Raw genomic sequence first — 20,732 nt, forward strand, 5'->3', positions numbered from 1 at the left:
ACCTACAATCTTATGATCCAAAATCAGATGCGTTATTTATTAAACTGCTGGTATTTCACATAACCGGAATTCCCCCATAGGGTGCTGAGCTTCGCTACTAGTAATATACCGCCCCTTCTAAAATTTCAAAGTGAGAAACGTGTTTTCTGATTTTTTATGAGTTTTAAAATATTATCTCTTTAAATCAGAAAAAGGGTTTATGTTTCGCACTGAAATTCCCATTGATTGAGAATTCAAAGAAAGACTGTTTTCTTCCACAACACCGTATAATTATTACATCCACCACACTCTCCAACTTCTCCAGACCTTGCTGGGTGAGCATTTACTCCGATAAATTAGGTCACGTATCATGTTAAATCACCTCTTCTCAACACAACATTTCCTGGTGCACGTTTTCTCTATGAAAAAAAAAAACATTTTTCCCTTGCACGATTTCTCGTTTTTTTATCAAAGCTTACAGAAATAAAAAAGAAGAAGAATTAGTGTTGCAAAAGAACTCTGTCGCCCTTGGGAGATGTCAAACGCATTGGACATGAAAAATGCCGGATAAAAGTCAGTTCTCTTCGTTTCTCAGTGTCGGGGCTGCTACTGTATGTAAAAGAGGCAATTTGCTCTGAGAGCAGGTTCAGCGCTTTCTGAACGCAGATGTCTCTGAGCGGTGTGTACAAGTGGCTGTAATAGGTGATGGCAGTTCTGTCACCGTAGCTTAGTTGGTTAAAGTGCCTCTTTATTAAACAAAAGAACCGAGATTCAAATCCCAGCCGTGTATTTCTTCCTATCTTGTAGTACAGAACGTACCATTTTGGGCACTCACAAAGGGCTTGATTTCGTTAAATGCATGTGTTCATTTCCTTTCTGGAAAACTTGTTTTTGATGAAATTCACACAGCTTGCGAAACATGAAATTCAGTTCTTGGTTATCAGTGCAGAAGAAATATTACCGGCTGGCAAAATAAACGGTAAGAGATTTTTTTTTTGATTCGAGGAAAGACTCCGCTCGTCAGTCTCTGTAGCGCAATCGGTTAGCGCGTTCGGATATTAACTGAGAAGTTGGTGGTTCAAGTCCACCCAGGGACGGGTTTCGTTTGCGATGTAAACATTGTTTATAATATTTAATATATTTGTAGGAAATGCGACTGTTCAACACGTGTCAAAAATGTCCAATAATGCCCAACATCGCAACTCCCCAGAAAACCATATTCACCCAAGAAAAATAATCGTCGAATCGTCATTTATACTCCCGTCACATCCTCTGCTGAAATATTTTTAAAATACAATGCAGATTTGTTTGAGAACTTGACAAGCATTATTTTGTTAGCACTGTGCAGTTGGATTTTGATATTTTGACATATTTACCTTAATTTTAAACTGTAAATACTGTACAATTTATTGTAATTGTGTTGTAATATTAAAATATGTTAGCTGAGGATGCAAAAGGGTGAAAGGGAAAGGTCAGAGGGTACAGTAACAATAAGGTTTGGACTGGTGGAGGTGGTAGGGGTGTTGATGGTTTTTCTCTGTAGAGGATGATTGAGTTTTTTATCCTTCTCTGAAGTGAGAAACTGGAAGAGTTGGGAGTTGAGAGATCTGATGAGGTTAGTTATAAAAGGAAGTTGATGTGGAGCTGTTAGCCGTAAGAATCCCTTAATGTCTTTGATGTTGTCATCAAAGATAAACTGCAGTAAGCAAAGATAAAATGAAAATTATCTTTGCATACTGCCCTGTCTTTCTAACACCTGAAGAAGGCTCCACGGCCAACACGTTGTGTTTCCTTTCTTCTCTTTTCAGCATGGAACAACCTTTTACTTGTTCCTTTGCAGCCTACGCATGCTGACGCAGCTACTCACCTGATATTTAACATTCCTATAATCACAAATATGAATGTCCACTGTGGGTATTTTTTCCATGATTATTTATTCTGTCATTGAAGCATATTTTATGTCATACCGAAGTGTCATAATCACTGACATTTTTTTTTCATTTAGAAAGTAAGAAAATGATAAATTACTATGAATTGCATTTAGCCTGTTCTGATCTGATTCTATATACTTTAACATGCCATGTTCACAATGTCACAACTCAGAAATGCAACAGTGAAGTGTTGTAATTACCAATGTACATAGTGTCGGAACATTGAGATGTTTTGGTAATGAGGAAGGAGGGACATGCCATGTTCACAGGGTCATATTTAAAAAATTGGCACAGTAAAATTTCCTAAAGTTCAGGATTTTGATAGTCTGTTCCATTGTCTCTCACACCTCAGTGTCAGAATTTTTAGATGTTTTTATAACCAGGGGGTAGGTTTATAGCAAGAAGCAGAAAGTGCAATCACCCGTTGCTCATCCTCGGTTAACCATATGTTCTCATATGCCATGTTCTAAATGTCCCATTTATATTAAAAAGGTTCTTGTAAAATGCAAGATTTTAAGACTTTTTATGATCAGAAGGCAAGGTCGTGGTAAATATGCAGAAAGTGCCTGTGAACTTGTGTTTTGCCTTTGTCTTATTTACTTATTGTGTTTGTGTTATTGTGAGTTTTGAAAATTGGTTTACAATTTCCTGAAATGTGTTTCACACAAAAATGTTATTTGGATAGTCACTACTTACATATTCCCATTTACTGAGGATAAATACAGTAATCCATCCCGATTAGTACTTTTAAAAATTACTGTAAAGAGCCATCTACAGGCGAAAGGCGACATAACATCACAGCAGCAGCATTTAAGGCAGAAGAAGAAGCTGGCGAATAAGAAGCCAGCTTCAGCCTCGTTAATGCAATACCATTGGGTGAAGTGGAAAAATATTTCTTGCTCTGAATCCTAACATTTTTATAGGAGGTGTTCTAGTACTTCTTGCCTCAGATAAAATTGCCAATACACTTAATTTCTACTCCATCAATATCAGCAGCGTTATCGGTACTGAGTCCTAAATGTACGTCCTGTCATCATATAAAATGTCAAAAGTTTCGACTGCATTCAACTGATCAAATTTCTCTTCGATGACAGTTATCATTTTATCCAAAATACATCCGAAACAAATTTGCACTGTTTTTTTTTTTATCCAGAAGAGCATCATCACGAGACTCAAAACATACCTGTTTTTTCTTCTTTCCAGGAGGAAGGATTGTTCAGATGCAAACATTGGTCCAAAATCAACGTACTCTCCTATCGCTGTTGCTTCTTTAAATCCTTCATTTGAACGTCGATATTGAGGGATGATATCGTACAAATTGTGGTTTTCTTTTAAAGCAAATTATATTAAAATATGAGCCTCTGTTATAGTTGTCTTGGAAGTTTCGGAAGGTATAATAGACCCCCTTGTGCCCTCAGCTAAAATATGATAAAATACAACAAAATGTATATACATAGAACAGCATTTATGGTTACATGTATATTACAATTAAGATAAATATACAAAAGTATTAAAATACAAATGTACAGTCCTAGAATAATCATGCTGTCCAACTGTCTTTTTTGCTTGTCAAGTTCTCCAACAAATCTGTGTCGTAATTTTAAATATTCTAACTAAGGATGCATCGAGAGAATTCTTCTGCTAGCCGTTCGAAGATCAAACTCCTTGGCTGAATATGATGTCCTTGAATGTTGGTCATTATTGGCCATTCCCAGTGATATTGACTTACATACTTAATTGTTTAACAAAAACATTCACATTTCTTGCAAATATCAAGTGGGTTAAGGTTTTGCTAAGAAATCCGAATAAGTAGAGATGAGGTTTACATTGCAATAATGAGAAGTGCATTTCTGGGTGGGCTCAAACCACTAACCTTTCAATTAACAGAGACTCACGTGTGTCCCTTTTCTCCATTTGCAAGCTTAAAAAAAAGAAAATAATGCTTTTTTCTTACCATCCTGCGATATACAAGGCAAGATTTGTATTTCATCTTTCACAAGCTGTATGAATTTCATGAAAAGCAAGTTGTTCCAGAAAGAAAATGAGGGGCACCTTCTGGGCATCGTGCTGCCTGTTTTATCTGGAGGAACTACGGTAGTTCAGTGGCTTAAAGTTCCGCGGGCATTCAAGACCCACGTGGGGTTACCCACGCCTTGCCACTACAGAAGTGTCCTTAGAAGAAAAACATCTTCTATGATAGTGGTACAGTCCATCACACCCCTCCTATAGCCTTTCAAAGAGAAAAAAAACTGACAACAAAGTATGTCTATGTGTGGTAATCAACCAGGTCTTACAAACATTCTTAAACCCTTCCACTTCCTTTCATTGCAAATTATTTGTACATGTTAGAAGGTTAATTTTGGCTTCTGATATTATGGTGGACTAAGAGTCCTGAAATCTTTGTAGAGGTACAAAGATGAAAGAAAGGGCAGTGTAATCATGGCCAAGAGAAGGCAAATGTTGGACTATCTGCTTGGATTGAATGGAGCAAAACGTAGGCAACTCCTTGAGCAGAACCTGCTTCATCCTTCAGACTGGGGTTTCTGAAGATCTGTACATTTGAAATTTCAAAGTGACTAAAGTAAAGGAGTTTTCCCTTTTTACCACATAATTCCCACAGATCAACACTAACAGAGAGCCTAATTCCAGCCAGGATTCAATCACTGTCTCTCAGGCATCCCAGCAGTGGATTTCATGACTTCAGAAAGCCATCTTCACCAGTGGAGAACTCAATGCTCTGAGGTTTACTGGCAGAGTCTCACACTGGGTAATGTTAGATGTTGATAAATAATGTCCTATGGAATTCTACTATTGATACATTCTACTATGGAACTGCGATGTGTCTTGAAAAAAATCTTCTATGATAGTGGTACAGTCCAGCACAGCCTTTAAAAGAGAAAAAAAAACAAGGTAAGTCTGTGGTGTAATCAACGAGGTCTTGCAAACATACTTAACCTCTTCCAACTACCAACATTACAAATGCTGTTTACACATTAGATGGTTATTTTTGGCTTCTGATATTATGGTGGATAAAGAGCCCTGGAATCTTTGTAGAAGGACAAAAGACGGAAAGAAAGGGCAGTGTAACCATGGCCAAGAGAAGGGAAATGTTGGGGAGAGCTTTTTTCATAAACTTTTTATCATTGTTTTTCCAGCCCAACAAAGATCAACATATATGAGCAGGCGTCCTGTGCCAAATCCAATCTGCCTTCCTTCCAAGTATACAGGAATGTAAGTGAATTAAATATTGACATTTGAAAATACACAAAAATATGCAATCACACTGTAGTGTGCTCTCTGAAGGCACCAGTTCTGTAGGGTTTGGGCATTTACTGGGACAATTATTAATTGTAGCAGTAAATCACAAAATTGATTCTTTTGATGGCTTTAGAATCCAACCATGCGACATAACTCAAACAACGCACACACACAGGTACTAGTACACGAGGATACATTTATTAATACATAGAATATGCATATAAACCTAACAGATCTTATCGAGAGGGTTATCAGAATACAAAAGGTATATATTCAGTCAGTTACAAAGTATTACACATATCAAAAGGACATACGTTCAATATATCATTCATTTAGACCGTTTCGTAAATTAACTTGGTTATAACTTCTACATTAGATACTCAAAACAAGTACATAACTCTTAGGAATTAAATTGATATCAACTGGTTGGGATAACAATTGAATTCTCGAGCAGTAATGCAGTGAAGTTGAATACTCATCCAATCTCTGGGGATTCAGATCTCCTGCGGACTCAAAGAAACAGTTGCAGGCTGTTGCTGTCCAATCCGCGCTCTCTGGCTCCGTGCCAGGCTGTGCTGTGCGGCTTGTGACGGTGCGCTGCTGATGCTCACTGTTGGCTTTAACTAGCAAAGTTTGTGCACAGGAGAAAAGATGACTGTGGGTCCCAGCAAGTCAGGAAGAAGACCGGTTCGTTCCTGATGAAGAGCTAGTTCTGAATAGTGATTCTGCTGTCCACAGTTCCGACCTGTTCACGAGGCCTGCTACTGGTGCTAACCTCGGGTGGATCCTCTGGTTACTCTCTGGCAACCTCCGCTCTAGACTCTTAGAACAAAGGAAAGTTCTGGCACTCGGACACACTGGCCGTTCTGTGGTTGTCCGGGCTGAGTGTCAGGATGGTCAGGAGGCGCTCTGCAAGAATGTCCTGCCCTTGGGAGCCTTCTGCTCCTGGGCCGTCCTGCCCTTGAATTCTCCTTTGAATTCCCTTTAGAAAAGTCCACAGAATCCTCCTGAATCTTACTACAGGCTCTCTGTGTTTCCTGTTTTTACCTGGAGGAACTTCAGCTCGTTGATTGGCTGAAAGTTCCATGGGCATCAGAGTCCCACGTGGGTTACCCGGCCCTACCAGTCCCTGATTGGTTGATCAAGGTGAGATATGAGTCATTTACTCCTGACAACTAGGAATGCAGTCCAGATGTCCATCTGGCACTCCCTAGACAGATAGGCGCCAATGGATGACCATTGATCATGATAGCCAGGCTTAGCTAAGTGCATCCCCCTTTGGGAGCTGTCCCTTATTAAAGGAAACCTTAAATCAGCCTGCATGAATAGTTTCTCTGTGGCTGCACCACAGAGATGAACAGAGATGGGGCCTCATTTGGGAAGGCTCAGAACACTTAATTCTTTCTTATTAATAAGCCTCGCTGCTACAACACATATGCAGTTTGAGCAAACATAAGACAATAACCAAGTACCACAAACTACCAGGTATCTAGTATCATTAGCAGTTCAGGTGGGGAGCTGCATCACCATGTGTAGGCTGCAAAGGAACAAGTAATAGGTCTATTCCATGCTTAAAAGAAAAGAAAGAAAACACAACATTTCAGCCGTGGAGCCCTCACACCTGAAGAAGGCTCCACGGCTGAAACATTGTGTTTTCTTTCTTCTCTTTTCATCTAGTGTCATTAGCCTTTTAACAGTTCCTGTCAAAATAAAATAGAAATGGATAACATTCTAGAGAGAGTTTGAAATACCAAGGTACAATTTAAAACATATCTCTTCCACTACAACCACAATATTTTGGAGAGATCGTTGAACCTCACTGTTCTGACATGTCCGTTAGCCTCCGTCCTGCTCTAGCAATGAATGTGGCGGGGCACATTCTGAGGGAGATGAGGTCAATCAGGTGGCAGGAAAACCACGCTATGCTTTTTTTTGAGATCCTGAAAAGGACAGAAGGGCCATGTATATGTGTGCAGCTGGATATGTAATTGCAGGTGGCGTAGCAAATTCTGCTGAAGCCCCACTGCCTGTTGTGGACAGTAGCTGTGCATGTTGCAGCAGAATTGTGCATGTGAGATCAAGGGGGCATGTCATGTGTTTCAGCACTTCACTTCCTTCAGTAGCACATGATTCCCTGAGTTCTTTGGATGACCTGTGGACAGATCTTTCACGATGAAGAATTCCTTAAGAAGAATAGATCTCGGCCCACCATCCCAATGCCTCCGTCTCAAAACAGCAACCTCCCACTGCCCTTGGTCTGCAAGGCAGTCCTTTCAAGTGCGATGACGACGCTGGGACCTTCGTTGCCTATTGTACGAGCTGAACTTTTGTGCTCATCAATTCAACGCTCTTTCCATCAACTCATCTTGTCTTTTGATGCTTCGTGTTTTGCGCTCCTTTGACTATCGGCATATCGGGTGACTGCAAACACTGAAGTTCTTGCTTACGGAGTGTGGAACATTGTTTTCAAGTGATCGCTGTTCTGTCATGTTGACGCCGAGTGAATCTTTCTTTGGCAACATGGGCAGGCTGACAGCAGTGCGAGCGAAAGTAATAGCAAATTTCTTGACTTATTTCTGAATGTGAATGTTCTTTAGAAAAGGGATGCGGCGTCGCTTCTCGCCCGTGTAAAGGTCACGCATTCCAGATGTGGTTATGAGCGAACAGTTGCCGCAAGTGTTTGAAAAGAGCAAGAGAGGAAGAAGCCCTGCCCCGTGTGAGGATCAAACTCAGGCCCTTCAGATGACGAGACTGACGCACTACTAATTACGCCAACAAGCCCAGCTGCAGTACACACACCGGAAAGTTTGGCTCACATGGATTTCAGTCGCCCATTCCCTAATCTTTAGACACCCTCTGCTGAATGTTGCATTTGCCTTTTGATCTTACCGATACATTTTTGGTCTGTTTCTGTTGCGAGTCCGTCTTTCAGATCTCACCTAGCACAAGTCTCTGTGGCTGAAGTGGCCTCTCTGCTTCAGCATCGTGCCCTCACTCAGCCATTAAAAATGTCACTCGGACTTCTGACATACTGACATGAAATGTCAAGAGAGAGTGGCGGAGTGACGCTTAAGCCAGAGAGAAGAAGAAAAGGGGGTGGGGCTGCGAAACGCTTGACAGCTGCACGATGCTCTCCATGCAAGGCGTGACCACAGGCTGAAGGACACCTTTTGGCACATCAAGCTCTAAGCACACACCTGGAGGATGCGGGAATTGATCCTGCTATCTCCCACATGCAAAGCAAGCGCTGTACCATACAAGCCAACCCCCCTCGCTGGGGCTTATGCCTCGGCGTCACCTAGTGCCGCTTGTTCCCCTCTTACCGGGCACAGTTCACTGCCCTTCGTCTGCAAGGCAGTCGTGTAATTGCGGCTTTCTTGACTTATTGATGAAGGTCTGACTGGACGAGCGAATGACACCTCTCCCCCATCCTCAAGCTCGCTGACAGATTGAAATGGAAAGTGCTGCCGTGGCTCGTTGGTCTAGTAGTATGATTCTCGCTTAGGGTGCGAGAGGTCCTGGGTTTGACTCCCAGACGAGCCCTCGTGTGTTCTTTTCCTCCTCTTCCACAAGACTGGGAACTGATATCCACATCACTTCGCAGTGTCTGCTTATGGCAAACGATGGAATGTGACTAATGACTGAACGAGCCTGGTGAATTCTCATCACGTGGCACAATGAGAGCGTGCAGTCAGCTGTCCAAGGCGGCAACCTCATTGCTCGTTCAAAAGAACACGTACTGAAATCACCACTATGTCGTAGATGAGCACCGCGATCGCTTGTTGTCATGCGTCCTTACTTGGGAAATGCAGAAGCAAAAACTGCCCTCTCTCAGCCACCGAAATGTGTGCGGCTCGCCTTGCGCTCTCTGCGCCTCGTATATTTGTGGAGCTGTCTGCTCTTCTTTCTGTTGAAGTAATCAAGTTACGGGGCGTCCTGCAGCCTATGATGTTCTCACTGAGAGCTTTCAAGATTTGAAGGAAAACTACGAGCTTGATGGCTCAAGTCGAACGAATGTGATTGTTAAGCAATCGATGATCAAAAGCACGTCTTCTAACAATTCGTGAGAGTATTATCAGCACTGTTTTCACTTGGATATACTTTTCACTTGCTAAGCTGACAAATTGGACGAGAAAATGCCGGAGATGCACTCAGTGCAGACTAAGGTTGGGAAGGAGGTGTGGCCCTTCAACGCTTGACAACTGAAGGACATTCTCTCCGCAACGGAGGAGCACCTGTCAGAAGTCGCAGAGGCTAAACGAGAGCACCGGGCTTCCGGAGATCCAAACTCAGACCTGGAAGATGCGGGCATCGATCCCACTACCTCTCGCATGCTAAGCGAGCGCTCTACCATTTGAGCTAATCCCCCTCGCTTCATGCTTCTCGGCATCATGTCTTACCGCCTCTGCCCCTCTTACCGGGCACCGCCCACTGCCCTTGGTCTGCAAGGCAGTCCTTTCAAGTGCGATGACGACGCTGGGATCTTCGTTGCCTATTGTACGAGCTGAACTTTTGTGCTCTTTCCATCAACTCATCTTGTCATCTTACAGTCTGGGTAATTGGAGACTGCACTGTTCTGCTTCCTAAGGTCATATACGGGTTTTTCGCATGAAGCCGTATTGAACAGTATTTCTTGCATTGTGAACATGTGCACACAGCGGTCCCCCGGGTTCCAGTTAGTGCGTAATTATGCATCGATGAAAAACGAAATTAGCTCACTGAAAGTTTGATGTAGAGAATGTGGAAATTTCCACAAGTTGTGGTCTTTAAAATGCATTTGGTTTGAAGACGTTCTGTGCTTCCATTGTGAAGATATGGACAAAACAATATTTGAGCGTGGTAAAAAAAGTCATAAAAATGACAAAGTGAAGGCTGAGAAAGCATTCACAATGCATTTTATACACAAAGCAAGTGTTTTTGTAACTCTAAGAGATTTCGCGAAAGCACTACAGGCGTGGCAAAATCGTTTTCGAACTTCAAGCTAACTTTACCCCGGTCTTAGAGAAAGGACTGCCTTTCACTTCTCTGTGTTTTCTTTCACAGCGCTGTGCACTTTTTCATTTCTCTCGCTTTCAGAGCCTCTGCACAGCACACGACTCGACATCAGGAAGCACATTGAAGTGAAAGCAGAAAGCGCTGCGACATGCACTGTGCAGATCCCGCCACACTAAGAGGTGAGTGGGTCTGTTCGATCACAGCGCTAGGCGAATCCCCAAACAGTGTGCGTGGCAACAAAAAAAGCTGCTCTGTTTTGAACTGGGGACATTCCACGTGTGAGGCTAACGTGATAACCACTACACTATGGAAACAGTGGGAAATTGTGCCCAGTGGCCCAGTGCTGAGCTTCGCCAATGCTATTCAGGGGCTATTCAGGGGCCAATGCTATTCGATGTGAATTGAATGCTCTTCAACTCTCCAATGCTATTCAGGGGTGGAAAAGGGTGGAGCCGTGTGTGTCTTTTGTTCAAAGACACCCCCATCTCAGAGCCGGAAGTACAGGCCTTCCTCTCGCATGTCCACAAAGATGTTATTTTTTAAGAAGATCCTGCGAAAGTCGGCCATCCGCCTTTCAGCCCTGCAGTAGGCCAGGCTGAGAGAGAAGCAGTCCTTCACCCTGGCAATGTACAGCCTGACAAGGTCTGGCTTCAGGCCATTGTAAATCATGAGGTTCCTCCTCTCCCAGACAGCTGTCCTCGTTATGCTGAGGAGGAGGTTCACTAAAATGGCGTTAACCCTCCCCCTCAGACCCGCGGTACCCAAAGAGGAACAGCTCCTTCCAGGGCACCCCGTCAAGAACAGCTCCTCGAACAGAGCGAAACAGGCCATCCAGCAGATCCGTCAAGTACGCCCTGGCTCGAGCTGGGGGAAGATCTTACCCCAGAACACCTCTGAGACCGGCACTCTGAAGCGTTTCACCACCATCAGCCTGTAGAACATGCTGGTGGTGCACCCCAGGAGGTCCACCCCACGGTCCCCCCACTTCACCCTCAGCTCTGGCCAGGCCGGACCTGATGCCCCGTCTTGTAGATGGAGCTTCTCCAGCCAACTGTCCGGGAGACCGAGTTTGAGCTGCTCGTAATCCTAACGGATCTTACTGACAGGCAGCTCGTCGTCGACCTCTCGGACAGCGTCGACAATAGCCTGGGTGGGCAGAAATCCGTCCTTTACTTCATAAAGAAGATCCTTGACCTTGGATATGGCAGCCTCGTAGAGCTGCCTGTTCCATCGAGACACCAGCAGGGGGTTGAGGAACAGAGGCTGTTCCAGAAGCTGGGCCCGGGTCTACGGCGTGTAGGAGACATGCTGGGACATGAACTACCCCCTCGCCAGCAGGACCTCCCTGTAAAAGGAGGGCAGATGTTTTATCAACCCCGGAGTCAGCCTCACCAGGAGGGTCTCCTGCCCCAAGCCCCCGCAAGTCTCGAGGTAGCTTGCCATACCAATCTTCCAAATGCTGACATTATCCAGGTCAAGGAACTTCTTCACTACTTTCAGCCTAAAGCTTTTCAGCTTCAGGCCTACATCACACAGCTTCAGCCCACCCCTGGAGATTTCCCCAATGAGGGTGTCATGAGTGACCCGCGGAGGCTTCCCCTCCCACACGAATCCCACCACCAGTTGCCTAATCTCATTCTCTACCCGTTCAGGAAGAGGCATCACAGACAGTGGGTACCACAAGAGGTACAGGCACAGTGTGTTAACGAGCAGGACCCTTCCCTTTAGGGTCAGGGACCTGTGTCTCCACCGATTTAATTGGCCCTCATCTTAATGAGCTTCTCCTTCCACAGGAGAAGCCCAGTGCCCTGCTCATCAGCGTTAATGTAGACGGCAAGGACTTCAGGTGACCCGTCTCCACCCTGAAAGGGTAGCCGAAGAGCGGGGCAAGGTCTGCCCTCCCCACCGGCATGACCTCAGACTTCTCCAAGTTTACCTTGGCGCCCGAGGCAGCGCAGTAGGCCTGCACCACCTCTAAAATGGCCGAGATCTCCGCCACCTCTGCCAACGTCAGTCTGGTGTCGTCAGCATATTGGTAGATCAACGAGGTGGAGTTGCCCCCAGGCAAGGTCACTGGAAAGAAGCTCGTGAGGGAACCATTCACCTTGACACAGCTCACGATCCCCTTGTACACGAGCCTCACCCAGGAGATGAAGGCCTCGCCGAAGCCAAAGCTCTTCAAGACCTCAAACAGGAAGGAATGCTCCACCCTGTCGAAGGCCTTCTCCTGGTCCAGTTTCAGGACGTATCCACCCCTCGGCTGCTCCCGCATAAGGTCCACAACATCTCTGATGGCGCACACCGTGTCTGCGATGTCTCTCCACTTGATGCAGTAGGTCTGCGAAGGCGACAGGATCCTGGGCAGAACCTTCCCGAGCCTGAGGGAGAGAACACGAGTTAGTATCTTATAGTCCCTGTTCAACAGGCTGATCGGGCGAAAGTTTTTCAAAAGGGAGGGATCCCCCTGCTTTTTGTAGACAAGAGAGATCACCCCCCTTCTCATAGATGGGGTCAGAGCGCTGGTCCTGGCAATCTCCTGGAACACCTCCAGAAGGAGGGGCCCCAGGGACTGCTGAAAGTGTCTGTAGAGCTTGGAGGAGAGCCCGTCCCACCCAGGGCTCTTGTTAGGAGACGAGCCCCGAAGTGCTTCAAGCACTTCCTCCAAGCTCAGCGCACTGTCACAGAGCTCACGATCGCTCTGTGACAGGCGGGTACTCACCCACCCCTTCGGACCAGAACAAGGCGCTATAAAAAGAAAACACCTCATTCCTAACGGCCTCGGGGGCAGAGAGCCACACACCGTCCTCTCCCACCAGCTCCTCGATGAAGGAGCTGCGCTGCCTCTCCTGCTCCAGGCCGAAGAAGAACCTCGTGCTCTTCTCGCCCTTGGCAAGATACTGGGCTCTGCTGCGCACCCTGGCTCCTCTCCACTTCTCCTCCTCCAGGGCTTGCAGCTCACCCCTCAGCTCCAGCAAGAGCTCGCAGCCCCTGCCGTGATCTGCCAGGAGCCCGAGCTCTGAGGCGATCCGAGCCCGAAGCTCTCTCTCCCGCCTGGCCTTCTCCCGCCCCTGGGACAGGCCATACGAGATACTGAACTCTTTGATGCCGTACTTGAGATTATCCCACCTGACCAGCTTTTCTGACCTATACAGGGGACACTGCAGCTGCTGCCGGATTAGGTCTTCTATGCCCTGACAGAATGAAGCCTCCCCCAGGAGCTCGTTATTAAAGCACCAGGGGCCGGGGCCCCGGTCCTCCTGTGCCCCTGCTACAGAGAAGTGAAGCACAGCATGGTCGCTCAGGGTCGTCAACACATAGCGCATCCGGCTCAGGCACGGGAAGAGACTCATGTGCCCCAGCAACAGGTCGATGCGGCTCTGTCTCAAGACACCTTCAACGACCTGCCGCCGAAAAAAGTCCCTCCGCGCACCATAAGCCTGACACCACGCATCCACAAACCCGTGAGCCTCCGCACTGTGCTCCAGGAAGCTGCGAGCAGCGCTGCTCTTAAAGATCATCCCAACCACGACATCGAGCGCACTCAGTGCACAGTTAAAATCTCCGACGACCAGCCCTGGCTGCTTGAATAAGGCGAGCCGCTCATCTTCCCCATTGGGGGCGTAGATGTTGCTCAGCAGCACGGACTGTCCCAGAAACCCGAGACAGACCTGCAGGAGCCGGCCATCCGTGTCGCGGTGCAGGAGCCTTACGCTCTCGTACACTCCCCTCCTCACCAGCACGGCCACCCCCCTCCTGCCGTGCACCGCTGCGATAATAGCACCCGCAGATGGTTTCTCCATGCCGCTCACATCCACCACAACAGTATGCGCCCTCGCAAAAACCCGCCAGGGGGGTCGGTCTGAATTCCTCATCCTTCTCTTTCTTACACCACTCTCCTCCTCCACTACAATAACATTCTCTGCCTCCATGATTTTTCCTACCATTAAAACACAAACAGGACTCAGAAAGCAACAAAAAAGCAACAACAAAAAACCAAAAGCCTCTCCCCTCCCCAAACAGCGCTAGGCTGAAGGGGAGGGCTTCAAAATCAACCAAAAACACCAAAAAACCACAAAAATTCACAAAAAACAAAGTCTTACTTGAGACAAACAAATCCTCTATTCCTCTCCTTCTTCCTGCTCTCACGCTGACCATGCCCCCTGTGACATCAGAGGGCCTGCTCAAGGGGGTGTGGCCATAAGCGAGAGCAAGGCTCAATGGCACCCTTCTTATAGAGAGGACAGCTCCGTCACCTCTTTTACAACGCTGCTTTTTTTCCCTTTCGTTTTTCTCTTCTTCCCACGTTCTCTCTCTTCACTGCCTTAGTCCCCGCTCTATTTCACTTCAGCCTTTCACTCTTGCTTCCTTTGAATGAGGACGGAGCTGCGGGAGAAAGGGTGCTATAGAGGATCTCTGTGGAGAGCTGCTACTGTGCTTTGACATCTGAGCTCTGTGGAAAACGATCTCAATACAATTCTGAAAAACGCGTCTCCCAGAACGCCAGCCGAACAAATCTCCACAGCCGAAGCGCTGTGTCTCTTTTCAGCTGGCGATAAACCTTTCCTCGTTCCTTTGCAGACTTGTAAAACTGTTCATGATCAGAATAAAACACGCTCACACTAATACACAAGCACCCGTGTCTCGCCAAAGCTGACAAATAAACAGACAGAAAAGCTGCACTGCACGTGTGAACAGGGGATGAGCGAGCGAGCGGGGATAGGGCGCCTCCTGCGCTTAAAAGCTTACAGCACCTGGTATTCCCAGGCGGTCTCCCATCCAAGTACTAACCAGGCCCATCCCTGCTTAGCTTCCGAGATCAGAAAAGATCAGGCGTGCTCAAGGGCGTGTTGCCGTAAGCAAGAGTAAGTTTCAATGGCACCTTTCTTATAGAGAGGACAGCTCCGTCACCTCTTTTACGACGCTGCTTTTTTCCCTTGCGTTTTTTCTCTTCTTCCCACGTTCTCTCTCTTCACTGCCTTCGTCCCCGCTCTATTTTCTTCAGTCTTTCACTTGTAGCGGCAATGCTTGTTAATAAGACAGAATTAAGTGTTGCTGTGCTTTTCCAACTGAGGCCCCATCTCTCTGTTCATCTCTGTGGTGCAGCCACAGAGAAACTATTCATGCAGGCTGATTTAAAGATGTTTTTTTTTTGTTAAGGGACAGCTCCCAAATGGGGATGCACTTAGCTAAGCCTGGCTATCATGATCAATGGTCATCCATTGACGCCTATCTGTCTAGGGTGTGCCAGATGGACATCTGGACTGCATTCCTAAGTGTCAGGAGTAAGTGACTCATATCTCACCTTGATTAACCAATCAGGGACTGGTAGGGCTGAGTAACCCACGTGGGACTCTCATGCCCATGGAACTTTCAGCCAATGAATGAGCTGAAGTTCCTCCAGGTAAAAACAGGCAACACAGAGGGCCTGAGAGACTATTTCGTGGACTTTTCTAAAGGGAATTCAAAGGAGTATTCCAGGGCAGGACGGCCCAGGAGCAGAAGGCTCCCAAGGGCAGGACATTCTCGCAGCGCGCCTCCTGACCATCCTGAGACTCAGCCCTGACAACCACGGAACGGCCAGTGTGTCTGAGTGCCAAAACTTTCCTTTGTTCTAAGAGTCTAGAGTGGAGGTTGCCAGAGAGTAACCAGAGGATCCACCCGAGGTTAGCATCAGCAGCAAGCCTCATGAACAGGTTGGAACTGTGGACAGCTGAATCACTATTCAGAACTAGCGCTTCATCAGGAATGAACCGGTCTTCTTCCTAACCTGCTGGGACCCACAGTCATCTTTTCTCCTGTGCACAAACTTTGCTAGTTAAAGCCAACACTAACTAGCCGGTCAGTGAGCATCAGCAGCGCACCGTCGCAAGCTGCACAGCACAGCCTTGCACGGAGCCAGAGAGCCTGCAGGAGATCTGAATCCCTAGAGATTGGATGAGTATTCAACTTCACTGCATTACAGCTCGAGAATTCAATTGTTATCCCAACCAGTTGATATCAATTTAATTCCTAAGAGTTATGTACTTGTTTTGAGTATCTAATGTAGAAGTTGTAACCAAGTTCAATTACAAAACAGTCTAAATGAATGATATACTGAACGTATGTCCTCTTGATATATGTAACACTTCGTAACTGATTGAATATATATCTTTTGTATTCTGATAACCCTCTCGATAAGATCTGTTAGGTTTACATGCATATTCTATGTATTAATAAATGTATCCTCGTGTATTAGTACCTGTGTGTGTGTGTGCGTTGTTTGAGTTATATCGCATGGTTGGATTCTAAAGCCATCAAAAGAATCATTTTGTGATTTACGGCTACAATTAATAATTGTCCCCATAAATGCCCAAACCCTACAGAACTGGTGCCTTCAGAGAGCACACTACACTCCGGTGTTTGATCGGTGTGTGGCAGGTGCACGTCGCGAGCTTGTGTAGTGATCTGCCGGTCTGGTGTTATGCAAATGAGGCCGAATTGCGTCCCGGGACATGCTGCGAATGCGCAATGGCGACTGCAGATGTGTAGGAAATGGCACGCTCGATTTCTCGTTTTGCCCACACTTTTGAGTGTTAGTGTGGCGTGTGAGTGTGCGGAAGAGTGGGCACAGCAGGAGGCGGTGGCATGCAGGGCGAAGGAGCTGGCCTAGGCTGCGAGATTTGTGCTGTGGGTGCGGGCCTGCAGGGGCTTGTACAACTCATACTTACCTGGTAGGGGAGATACCTTGATCAAGAAGGAGGTTCACCCAGGGCGAGGCTCGACCATTACACTCCGGCTGTGCTGACCCCTGCGAATTTGCAGATGTAGAGGCAGCTTCGATATTCGTTTTACAAACAGCTTTTTTTATATGTATGGGTCACACACCTGCCATAGCAACAAAACATCTCTAGAGATGAGGTTATAGATCACTTTTCTTCAAAGTGTTAAATATCCATTGAAATGAAAATCTAATTTCCGAAGCTTCCAAAGTATGGGAGCCTCCTGGGAATCCATATGAATCTAACATTTAACATTTTAAGAATAAAAAGGAGGAAATTGAAATAGAAATCAAATAAGTAAATTGATTCTTAAAATGTAGAGAGCTTTAGGAAAATATATAACAAGAATGTAACTGCTGTGCTACGCACAGATTTTTAGAAGACAGTGTATCAAAACACTATGTATTGTCTGGGTCATTAGATCAGCCGAAGGTAACTGATAAGCTTTGCAAAAAATATATTGGTGCTTCTTTTTTTTTCGTTTTTGTGATGTAATCTGTTTTTGTCTAAGGAAAGGGGAAGTATTAGAAATGACAAAATGCTGAACTTTCCCTTACACTGCAACATCTTATAAAAATCCTGTGCTGCTTGTAATGAGTTGAGTCTCTGATGTACTTTGCAGAGTGGCAACAGGGCTCCCAATATTGCAAAATTGAAATAAAGACCTTACTCAGGTGAGAACTCTCTCTTGTGGCTTCCTTGATAGTTATATTTCCATGACAATTTGGGGGCTTGTACAGGATCACAAACCTGAGCGCGGACGGCTGCTGAAACTTCATCCGGACCCGGACAATTTTAGCAAATTGGACCAACCTCGGGGGATAAACTTTTTATCCTTCGAGAGACGCATCTGGAGAATTCACAGCAGTCTGACATCAGTAAGTGATCTTTTTGTTGCAGAGAAAAGGGAGGCTGGTGAGGTTGTTCTCACGCGGGTTTGATCAGTCTGGGACACATATAAAGAACTTATCTTAACACAGACATGTAGGTTTTGCTCTGCGGAGTAGTTAATGTGATAAGGTTCTACTAAGTAAGGCACCGATTGGTAAAAATGGGGAATGAAAATTCAAAGACGAAAATGGGACCGAGCAGTCCAGCAAAAGTACATGTACGACAAATTCAGAGAAGCAGGAATAGGTGTAAACGATTATAGTCTGGGTTAGAGTCCCGGCAGAATAAAAAAATGTTTATGTTCATGAACTGGTAATAGGTGTAAGGGAACTTGCACATAATTTATATATGATAATTAGGGGCCCATAACTATGAAGGATCTTTGTAAGTGGTCAGAATGGACAGGGGAAAGTGGAATTAGGAAAAGAAGTTTCCTGAAGATGAGATGACAGGGATAAAATAGAAATGTTAAGGGAAGAGAATGAGAATGAAATAGAAGAGAATGAGAAGAAAGGAAAGAAAGTGAATTGGAAAACTGGGAAAGAGGAATCACAGAAATGATGGGAAGCTTCAAAAAAGACTAGTCTTGAAACTAAAGAACAGCAAGCTGCAGCTAAAGTCATGGCCATGCGTACTAAAAAGAAAAAGTCTCCACCAAAATTAGAAAGTGGTCCGGAGCCAAAGCCTTTTTACTTGTTCGTGAAATGCCAATGTGCACTTTTACAGGTCCAGAAGGAACTCCAGCATATGTATATTGACCTTGGTCTCCTAGTGAATTATTTGCATTAGTCAAGTCTTTTCCTAAATTGCCTGATGATCGTAAAGAATTTTAAAAGAATGGTAAGTCTTGTTCTTGATTGTCTTAAGCCTAATTACAGTGACATAACCTTGTTGCTAGATCATATTGTTCCTAAAGGTTTACAACGTCCTCTAAAAAGGAAGAGGCAGATTGGTGGATACATGACGAAAATGATGAAGAAGTATCCATCTAAATTAAACCACACGGACATGGAGAGGAAAAGTTAGGCGGCCGCTTCTAAAAAGAGGTAAGGACTCCTCTTTTCTAAAAAGTCGCTTGTCCTCTCCATGTTGCTGTGGTGGGTTCAGGGTTTTTCTGAAGCTGAAGTAACTAGAACTGTACTCGCAGAAGAGCCGAAAATGGTAACTGTGTGTTTAAAGCCAGGATCTGGAACCTGGTCCGTGTTCCTGTATTGTGATAGTTCGTCAGTTTGTCTTGACTGGGGTATTCCGCGGGGCGCGTGGGAGACGTGAAAATGGTTTGGTGTGAAGGAAAACAAATTAGATTAATGCAAAGAAATATGGACTGTCAGACGGAATTTAGGCTGAACAGGAATGTAGAAAAGTGTATGAACATTGGGATAAAAATAAACAGATAAGGGTTTTATTTTAGAGGAATATTTGAGAATTCAACAGAATATCATAGATGAGACGCAAAAATCCCTGATGGAAAAGCTTAAAGCAATGGCTGAATGAAACGAAGTTATATATGTAGAAAAAGAAAAAGCAAAAGAAGAAATAGAAGGCCTTAAGACAGAATCTGGGAGAAGGGTGGGAATTAGTGTGGAGATTTTTGAAAGAGCATTACCCACCGAAAACTGATTGGAAAAAAGTAACAGCATGTTAGCAAAGGAAAGTGAGGATTTTTTAGATTTTACAGAAAGGTTTATAACTTTATGGATAGTATTCTTGGGGTTAGCTGATGAAAAGGAAGTGAATGAAGATACTTCCACAGTAATAAAACAAATTTACTTGAGTGGGTTAAAACCTGATGTTGCCAAGAATGTACAACTGTGCTTTCCTGATATTACGGGGAGCGGAGACAGATTTGATTTAATAACTCGCTAAGCATGCATGCAGAAGTGCGAGCGCTGCAAATGGGAGGTAAAAAGACTCCCAAGGAGGAGAGAAAGGAGCTGCCAGTTTGTCACAATTATTGTGCGACTTTATTATACCAAGATATAAGACCCCTTCAAGAAAATAATGACTGGGATAAATCTCCTGATTGGGCATATCCAGATGGGGGGTGAGTTAACTAGCCCTGGGGGAAAGGGGGGCAAGACCCCACAGACAAAACTACTAATAAGCTGGTGTGCAGTTACTAAAACAAAGGGTGTTTTTTGGAGAAATTGTAAGAAAGAGGCTTGATTTCACAATTAAAGAACATGTCAGAAGCTGAAACGAGAGCCGTGTGTGAACTAATAGATTTAATCTAGTAAACCCCTTTGTAGCCTTCATAAGTTTATCTCAGGATTTAAATAAAAGTGAAATAATCTTACAGTGTGCAGTAACTGGAGCACAGCTGTCCTGTTTTTAGACTATAACTGCATAAAGATGTGATATAAAGTTTTCTAACGGGTAACAGGAGGCTACAGGAGAAGGGGGGCAAGGGTTGCGTTTAAAGCAGATACAAGCTGTCACAGTATGCTTGGGAAAAGATGTACAGTTTCAACTACTGATGTGGGTGGGGGACACCCCAGACCTATTGAGCTGGGATGCCCTGCAGCTTTTACAAGGAATTACTGTATGAAATGGAATTTATGTGAACTATCTCAATAGAGTTATGTGATATTGTGATTGTTTTACCTAATGAGGGAATCCATAAGGCCAGGCTACTCCAAGTATTGGATCTAAAGAGGAAAAAAGGAGTATAAAACCAACTACATGATAAAGCCAGGGTGAATGCCTTCTCAGAACGAGCTTGTCTAGTGACGTATTGGTTTAAGGGGGGTAGTGCAGTCTAAAGACAAAATTGCCTTGACCCCTGCAGCAGAAACCATTTTTGATGTTTTGAAACAAGCTTTCTTGCAGACACTGGCCCTGGACTGTATTCCCTCAGATGGATCATCTGTATGTAATCTGTCTGTAAGTGAAAGAAATGGGTTGTGAGCCATTGTGCTGG

General features: G+C 45.0%; 2 non-coding genes and 2 pseudogenes across 2 annotated transcripts; 3 read left to right on the forward strand and 1 right to left on the reverse strand.

The window, feature by feature from the left end:
- Positions 1-1,002: 1,002 nt before the first annotated feature.
- trnan-auu (transfer RNA asparagine (anticodon AUU)) lies at positions 1,003-1,076 on the forward strand. The gene has a single exon. It is a non-coding gene; the product is annotated as a tRNA-Asn (tRNA).
- Positions 1,077-8,639: 7,563 nt separating this feature from the next.
- Positions 8,640-8,711, forward strand: trnap-agg (transfer RNA proline (anticodon AGG)). The gene has a single exon. It is a non-coding gene; the product is annotated as a tRNA-Pro (tRNA).
- Positions 8,712-14,902: 6,191 nt separating this feature from the next.
- On the reverse strand, positions 14,903-15,021 carry LOC138218557 (5S ribosomal RNA; annotated as a pseudogene).
- Positions 15,022-16,862: 1,841 nt separating this feature from the next.
- On the forward strand, positions 16,863-17,006 carry LOC138243705 (U1 spliceosomal RNA; annotated as a pseudogene).
- The last annotated feature ends 3,726 nt before the right edge of the window (positions 17,007-20,732 follow it).

This window comes from Lepisosteus oculatus, chromosome 14 (assembly GCF_040954835.1).
Source record: "Lepisosteus oculatus isolate fLepOcu1 chromosome 14, fLepOcu1.hap2, whole genome shotgun sequence".
NCBI lineage: Eukaryota > Metazoa > Chordata > Actinopteri > Semionotiformes > Lepisosteidae > Lepisosteus > Lepisosteus oculatus.